Source organism: Homalodisca vitripennis, chromosome 4 (genome assembly GCF_021130785.1).
Source record: "Homalodisca vitripennis isolate AUS2020 chromosome 4, UT_GWSS_2.1, whole genome shotgun sequence".
Taxonomy (NCBI): Eukaryota; Metazoa; Arthropoda; class Insecta; order Hemiptera; family Cicadellidae; genus Homalodisca; species Homalodisca vitripennis.
In genome coordinates, this window is record NC_060210.1 from 74,922,197 (window position 1) to 74,930,916 (window position 8,720).

At 31.0% G+C, this 8,720-nt stretch overlaps 1 protein-coding gene across 1 annotated transcript in view; it reads right to left on the bottom strand.

The window, feature by feature from the left end:
- LOC124359540 overlaps positions 1–7,919 on the bottom strand; it is a 65,518-nt gene extending 57,599 nt beyond the window's left edge. Inside the window, exon 1 of the mRNA XM_046812355.1 lies at positions 7,860–7,919. The gene's annotated coding sequence lies outside the window, so the exon portion shown is untranslated. The remainder of the gene's footprint in view (positions 1–7,859) is intronic.
- Between the last annotated feature and the right edge of the window lie 801 nt (positions 7,920–8,720).

Consider the following 8,720-nt stretch of genomic DNA (forward strand, 5'->3'; position numbering starts at 1 on the left):
GAAATGTTATTATCCGATATAAGTAGGTTTACAGTGGGTTATTTTAAATATGTGACTACTAGTACCAAAGTTAAAATATAACCTTTACATGCGCTTTCGTGATCTGTGTTTGAATTTGGATACTATTTCGTGGGATGTTTTTATTTTTTCACCAGAAGTGTGGAGTGGAGCCAAAGTCGTCACTGAGGCCCAGAATGATGTCCAGGACGGCCAGTATGGGCTTCAAGTTGTAAGATCTGTGACGAGATCTGAGGTCGGGAAAATATCGATCAGAAATGCCTTTGGACATTAGTTCGAGCTTCGGTAATGTCCAGCGCCACCTCACACTTGAGGATAAAAAGGAAAACCCTACCCCGAAATAGTAACCAAAATTTAAAATCAGATCACTTGAATGCTTGTAAAGGTTATCTCAAACTTTTTGTATTTATAATACGTATGTCTCTATTGCCTGATAAAAAATAGCAAATAAGACCTTCATAGTACTCAATAATTGTGTTGTATAGTGAAAATTTGAACTAATCAGGTTATAGTTTCACTATTTATCTGTCACATTGAAGTCAGTTAGTTAACTTGTTCTATACTAACATGTTACCACAGTAAAAGGTTACTGAAACGTAATACCTCATCTCGTTATTTAATAATAGGTTACTGACAAACAACAGTAACCGTGTATTACACGTGTCTAGCGGCCATTACCCAAATAACATATGTATGACTCAATTTGTTTGAGTTAATTTAGAACGATAATGTCAAAGTGAATTACCTTGTACACGTCTAAAATTGTATAATAAAGAAGCTATATTGTCATATATAAAAGAAACATATGCATTTTAGATTGTATAAAATAACACTACTTTATTTATACTGAGCTTAGTACTCCTAGTTATTATTTTACAGGGCAAAAATGTCTAACAGCATTTAAGTAATTCTAATCGAAAGTTGCTTTGATCATTCTGTGGTTTATGCTTATCACACTACAACCGAACATTCATCTGATATTCAATTTCAATAGAGATAAATTATAATCATGCAGTATATATTAAACGTTCGGAATCACCTATTTTCTAACTGATAATTGACCCACAAATATATCCTAATACTGACTCCAGTCTAGCCATCAAGCACTTCTTAGAGATGTTCCAGTATATGTTTTATACCAGGTAAGAGTACTCTAGCACACATATCGCGTAGCTTAACAGGCTTCGCTGAAGGCTCACACAAAAATTCAAGTGTATAGCTAACTTCATTTAAGTAATATCCTTTGCAAACTCAGGGGATATCTTGGACTTAGGTCTACTTAAATCGCCTCGACATCTAAAATCTTTGAGGAAATCCCCGTATTTGTGGCCCCTCCTATTCTCTGTTACTACATACTAAACATTATGGGCTGTAAAAAGTATGTCATAGAGGCCTTTTGCAATGTTTCTGTTGTCTGAAATATATCTAAGTCCTTTATTACAGAATGTCTGTAATATAGGAAAGTTTCAGCGAACAATCTGGGAGAATCATTAAATGTATAGGGCACAGTACGTCGGAATGTAATATTAACGTACGTCTCCTATTTCCTTATTAAAGGTAGTGACAGGACTTAGTTCAAATAGAAAAGACACCTTATATTCATTCTAACTCGCTGCAATAAAATTGCGCCAACAAAGATAATATGGAGCACCCATACATTTACTTACATCAGCTGGTATTTTCAATCTATGTGCTCAGTGGTTAATATTTCTTCGGAAAAGTTTTTCTCTTCATACTCAATTTCGTTCGTAACACCACATCCAACAGAAATCCACATTGTCGCCTTAAGGAAGCTTTAGTTAGAACAACTAATAATTACTCATAAGAAACGTACATATTTCATAGTGTAATTTACTTTCTGATCATTTGTTTAACTTATAAATTTAACAGTTACATGTGTACGCCAATTTAGGTCACAATTTAGAAAACGATTTAAATCAGGATGTTTGATACAAAAAATCTTAGAATTTAAGTAGTTTTTATTACTGCTACAATGTTATAAAATATCTTACTAACCAATAGATTTGTACATCTCCTCACTCACACAAATCACTTCCATTTAGTTTTGTAATTTAATAAACTATGAAAGCAATACATAAGGTGAAATCTATGGGTCATTTTTCTATACTAAATATAAAACGAACGGGTAAATATGATATTGACATAATATATATGGCGCGGTGGATTATAAATAATATAATTATGGAACAACACTAAATATTACGTATAGAAAGTATATCTCAGAGAAATGTTGTGTGTTACGTAAAACAGTAAGAAAATATATACTATTTATAAACACCTATAACATTTATAAGAGTTAAATATTATATTATTTTTATATAATATTATTACATTATAAAAATACAACAACTTTAACATTGCTGGAGTTTGAGCAAAAAGAGACGCACAATTTAATAAAATGGTGGTATCATTATGGTTGCAGTTTTATTTGACGTTCATGATAAGTAAGTATACAAAAATGTAGAGCTATCGTTTTTGTTTTGTTCGAATCCATTGAAGGCAGTTATGTTGAACTTGTGAGCTACGTTCAACGATCGGTTAAAAAATATGTTTTTAAATTTTTAGAGGAACATAAAAATATCCTACAAAATATGGTAAAACCAACCAATACTCAAATTGGTATCGCTGAATTTAACGCGAACGTTATTGTCCACGATTTCCGAGTTGACTGGGCGGGTTATTGTGGCTTATCGCTGCTCGTCAGGCGGATTCGCGCATTGTACTTTGTTGTCTCTCCGTCTCTGTCACTTTCCAATTGGCGGATAACATCAGAAATTCTGCTTTTAAAGTAAACATTTACTTTTAATGAACATATATAACAGTGCAATTGTTAACGCATGTATGATTTGTGTGTGTATATATATATATATATACACACATATTTATGTATTTTATCAGTAATACTGAGGATTTTATCTAAAATATATGCAAACCCCATATACTCGTATATGTTAAAATCAAAATGTATATTATATTTATGATATGCTTTATTCATTTAATTTTGCGTGTTATAAATTATGTTTTCTACCACTATAGGACATTATAGCTTGTTTATAGAGCCAGAAGAATAATAAGATTTAGCATCGTCAGAGGAGACGCCTTTAAATTGTTGATGTTTAATATTCATTAATGCAGATACTGCACCTTGTGTCAGAGGACTAACTAAAAATTGTATTTAAGCAATGCTACTATAATTAATAGTTACAATTATAATTGTGTCCTACTCAATATATCTTACCGTTTCAATTCGTGTTAAAGTACTAGAATTGGAAATAAAAGTTTGGTTTTACATTGGTTTTATAAATCGTATTTCAAGCATACTAATTGATAATGGCTGTATTTAAAATTAAAATTTACGTGTACTCTGGACCTTAGGACTACATTGTTTGTTCATGTAGATAAGTCGTGTATTAATTAAACGCTTACAAAATGTTATTATAAAAATATGAATTTAAAAATATACATATATGTTATAAAGTCCTATCTTGCAGGATTATGTCTCTTCACTTAGCTGTTTCTCCTTGCGAAATAATGTTTGAAGCTTAGTCCCATTAATCAACTACTAGTGAATTGAATGTATTTAAGATAATAGTACCTATTATAAAATCCATACTAAATAACACTAAGTAAATTTAAACAATATATATATATATATATATATATATATATATATATATATATATATATATATATTAGTATACTAAGTTGTAATTTATGAAATATCGTATTGTTATTTAATCAGTAGTATTAAAGATAGCAATGAAATAGTTATTATTTATATTTTACTCCAGATTGCGACAGTTATGGAGTTTAAACATCGAATCCACTTTAAATTATATTGAAAGACTACTATAAAACCTTAAACCTTAATGAATATAGCGGTGATCGTTATCACATAAGGTACTCAAAACTGGTCAATTATCTTGCTATTGTGATATGGCATTTGTAACAGTGTGTCATGTAAATCAGATAACCGAACACTAACACGCGTCAAGGATCCATTCTTTCTTAGACTACTACTGTAAAAAAGATTAAATCCTTACAAACGATTATTTCTAAATATTGCATGAAATTAGTCATTCAAAACACCCCCATACAAGCGCGTATCTTATGCCCTATAGAGACAACAAAAGTTATTATGATGATTAAGTATCATAGGAGTTGAAATGGTTTGAAAACCCCAGACTATATTTTGGTTTTTCAAAATTCACGATAATTTGATAAAATTACGGTAAACTATTAACTTTAAATTTAAATAAACTTGCTTAACCTATATGAAAATTAAATGTACTTGTTACTTTTCAACCGATATAAACGTTTCAGACCAATGTATGCATAGCATTTATAGATCAGGACAACGAGGCAAACGTTACTACGGCGTCAGAAATATCTTAATTAAACAGAAAGTAAATTTTAATGGCTGGAAGAAGACGCTTTTTCATCTATAAAGACTTTGACACCTTAGCATTTATATATTTTCTTGATTTGTACAACAATACAAACGCTACTACGGCATCAAAAGTGTCTTAAACCAAAGGTAGACTTAAATGGCCAGAAATAGAACTATCAGACCTACGTTTGTATATATTCTCCTAAGGGGTCAAAGAGAAGCTCCTAGAATAAGACGTTAAACCGGAAGAATTTTCAAGGTGTTAAAGTAGAAAATGTTTTATTAAAGTAGACTTCTTTCTCAGAATAAGTGGGTAAGAGTAAATAATTCTTTATCGTGCCAACAAAGCAAACTCTAATATTTCGTGTAAAATATAATATTTTCAAGCTAAAAATATTACATACGCATAAAAACTGCTTCAATCTTCAACTTATTATCACTTGTTTTCAGGAGATTATTTTGCTATTTAAAAAGGAATTACCCATGACGTACCCTACATTAAATAGGAAACCACGTATAAAGTCGAGGGTAACTGTTATTTTATTGTAAAATATAATTTAAACATTTATATGTCAATATTTTATATCATTTGATGTATATTTTGTTAGCCGAGCAATAGCAACTTTTATTAAATCAGAACTAAATGTCAATATTAACTAAAACAACAGAGTTGAAATTATTACAAAAAAGGCATATAACTCATAGGAAGTGGAATTCATGAAACTGTATAGCACACCTTAACATTCTATATAGAACACTAGCTGTTTCCCGCAGCTTCTCATGTTTTTCGTAAGCTTTGCCCGTGAATGTGCACTTTTGTTTAAAGTGATTTATATTTCCAACACCAATGTAGAGTTTGCCTTGTTAACACAATCATGAAAATCTGTTTATAGACTTTGTACACGTACTTTATTATAAACTGATCCAACAGTCACACTTTAAGTTCAAACAGAGATTTATCTTAAAGACAAAATGTACATAATAATTTAGCGCCTTCAAATAGTGTTTGGCTGTTTAATATACGTAACTGTCTCGTAATTGCAGTTTACAGTGTGCAGACACTTTAAAAACATTTATCGTTTAGAGCACCGCCTGGTGGTGAGTTACAACAATGGGTATAGTATATAAACCTTCTCCGTGGATATATACATATTCATACAAAGTTTCATTATGATCGATCAAAAAGTTTACGATTCTATAAAGGACATACTGAAAACTGTATATATAGGTTAAACACAACCAGAATGTTTACATTAGGCTGTAGAAGTGAACTACATGTCACAATTAGCAATTCCTCTTAATTATCAAGTACGTTTAGAAAATGATACCACTTCAACATTAAAAAAGTATCACTATTTAATGATAAAAATGGGCTAGAGGGTATTTGTGAGCGGTTGTCATTTTCAAAGATTACAGCCCCCATCGGCTTTTTTGAGACACGATGGGTAAGTTTTCCTACATTAATTGAGGATTTCTTAATGAAGTTGCCTCTTCGATATTGCTTAACATTCACAGGTAAAATAAGCGTAGGGAGAGAAATCTGATTTCTGAACCATTGCACGTGGTGCGATGTTGGATTAGTTGCAAAAAGCAGTAAAAATCTTTAACTATGAGGGTTTTAGTAGAAAAAAACGTTACAGATTGGCTAAGTTTGAATCGCAGGAACTGTCGTATATGGTTGGAATTTTTAAATAACATACCTCGGCTCATACAAGGCATGGTTGGAAGTTTAGGCTGAATAAGGCAAATCTATTCCAAAGAATTAACACCAAACACATGACTAAGAGTTGCGGAATTTGGGGATTTAATTTAAACATTTTAGTCATGCCATGTAGCATGTCATGAAATTTTAATGAGCACTGTGGTTTTTACTAATTTGTTTTTATAGCGCTAGCCATTGAAAAATGCGCGGCATGATTGTTGGAAAGCGCTTAAAAGGTACTCTCTCTTTTACACTCCAACATTTTATACTAATGAGGATTCATTTCTTCCGCATACCTCTTTGAGCTCCTGGTAATATTTTTTAATTAAAGACAAATAAGACGAATAATTATCTAATTGCATGTTAACAACAAATTAAATTCTCACTCCTAGATTACGCAGAAAGGATGTTTTACTTGTTTACGGTTCCCATATCCATTCTCTTATAAGTAAAATTAATCATTTATACCTTTGTAAAAAACTTTGTCAAAAATATATGATTTATAAAATAGAGAGATGAATATTTTATCTAATATTTACTATTATGAACTATTTGGCAAGTTCATAAGTTTAACCATGACATTCATAACTAACGGAAATTAAAATTAAAATGTATTACAATTTTTCTTTAATTGATAAAAGCAATGTAAATATTTAAAACTTAAATTTTATTTTTTAGTGAAAATTATATTTGCCAACACAATTATAGGAGTGATATTTCTTCTACTTAAATTTTAAAAATTAAAATGAATACAAATAGATAAGTGTTAAAGAGTGCCCTTACAGCCCCTTGACACCATCATAACCTCCGGTAAATTAGACACTTCAAATTATATCAGTTATTGCTTATAGAGTATTTGTGTTCTATAGTATTAGTGGTGATAACTGACGTCTTTATTGAGATTTGATAATTATCGTATTAGACTCGTAACATAATATCACTTCCATACTGTAAATACCATAATATTTCCAATTGGTCACATTTTAAAGGAATATTGGAATACACAAAATATCTTATGGATTTTACTACTTTTACTTTTGAACATAGTTTAAATAATATGTTTATTTTTTAATTTTAAACAAATACATGTTATTTGTGTTTAATCACTATTCAATTATTCGTAAATTATGAGAAATATTTAGTATCTTCGTAAATATTACGTAAATTAACGCCCAGCTCCGTAAAATTTACTTTTATTCATATTTTAGTAACCAATCTACTTAGCTAATTACATAATAAGTTTAGCCATTAACTATTTTACTATAGCTATTATCACGGTGTACACACACATTTATCGATGCTCTGAGTCAAAGGTGCAGATAATACTCATACATTAACCTACTATAAAAAATCTTTAATAATGATTCTACAGAGTGAATTATTATTCAAACTATTTGAAAAATAAATACCTCATTCCGTGTCATATACTTCTTACTGAAAATATTTTGTAGCTATTGGAGCTTAAAAAAATCAAAACAATTTAAGTGACTAGAGTAATCATTTATAGAAGATTTGCTATTCTATGAGAGTCATGAGTAGTGTTAAGTATTTCTATTCTTGTATTCACTATTCAACAACAGTGCAACTCACATTCGGAAAATGTAATTTTACATGGCTCCATGAGTCCATAAAAAGTACAGTATATGATTGTAAATATAAATTGGACGTTAGATTATGAATTACATTGATTAGAACAGAAATCAGTAGTAGTCAGTAGTTTAGACTCACGTAGTGTGTGCATGGTATCCAAGCGTGTATCCGAGCTGAAACCGCTGTAGCTACTGAGACATCTGAAAGCGCGCCCTAGCGACGCGTGCGCCCACCCCACACAGCATCACATCCCACCCCGTCCTGCCACTCATCCTCTACACCGCCCGACAACTTCCCGACACATTGTCTGCACTAACTGCCAACTTCTCGCGGCTGTTTGCAACTACATTGAAACCAACAACCATTGTTCCCACCACCGACACAAGAACAAATTAAACCGAACTTGTTGAGTTAATAATTCAAGGCAAAACTGTTGCATTGTCTTGTAGCAGTATTTCATCTCTATTGAATGTGTAAACTTCATCGACTATTGTTATTGTTATTGTTTTGTTGCAATAAAGTTCTTGTCTGATGCTGACTGGAGTAACAGAGTGTGTGTTCGGTTCGTTCCCCAGGTCTATTGAACACAATCTTAGGTTTACATTATAACACAAAGTAAATATATCATTTTCAGTTATCAAATACGAATTGGCTAAACACATTTCAAAAATTGAAAACTGGTAATAAAATTACACATATTACATTACTAAATTGCACAGGACTACTAAAATGGTTTTTTTTTATTTTAGGTGTACGATGAACTAAAACTGTTCATGCAACTCATTTAAATAATGATACAACTACCAATTTTAAATACCCCTTAGGCTTAGTCGACAGAGGCATAGATTTCACATGTGGTAAGTCTCATTATCTGTAAATGTCAAACTTAGGATGCATTATTAGATTAGATGCTTAATTCGTATTACACAAGTATTGTCCTAATTTTTTTTGAATCCCAAGTATCACGTACAACATTTCCCAAATATCTTCCTAACATGT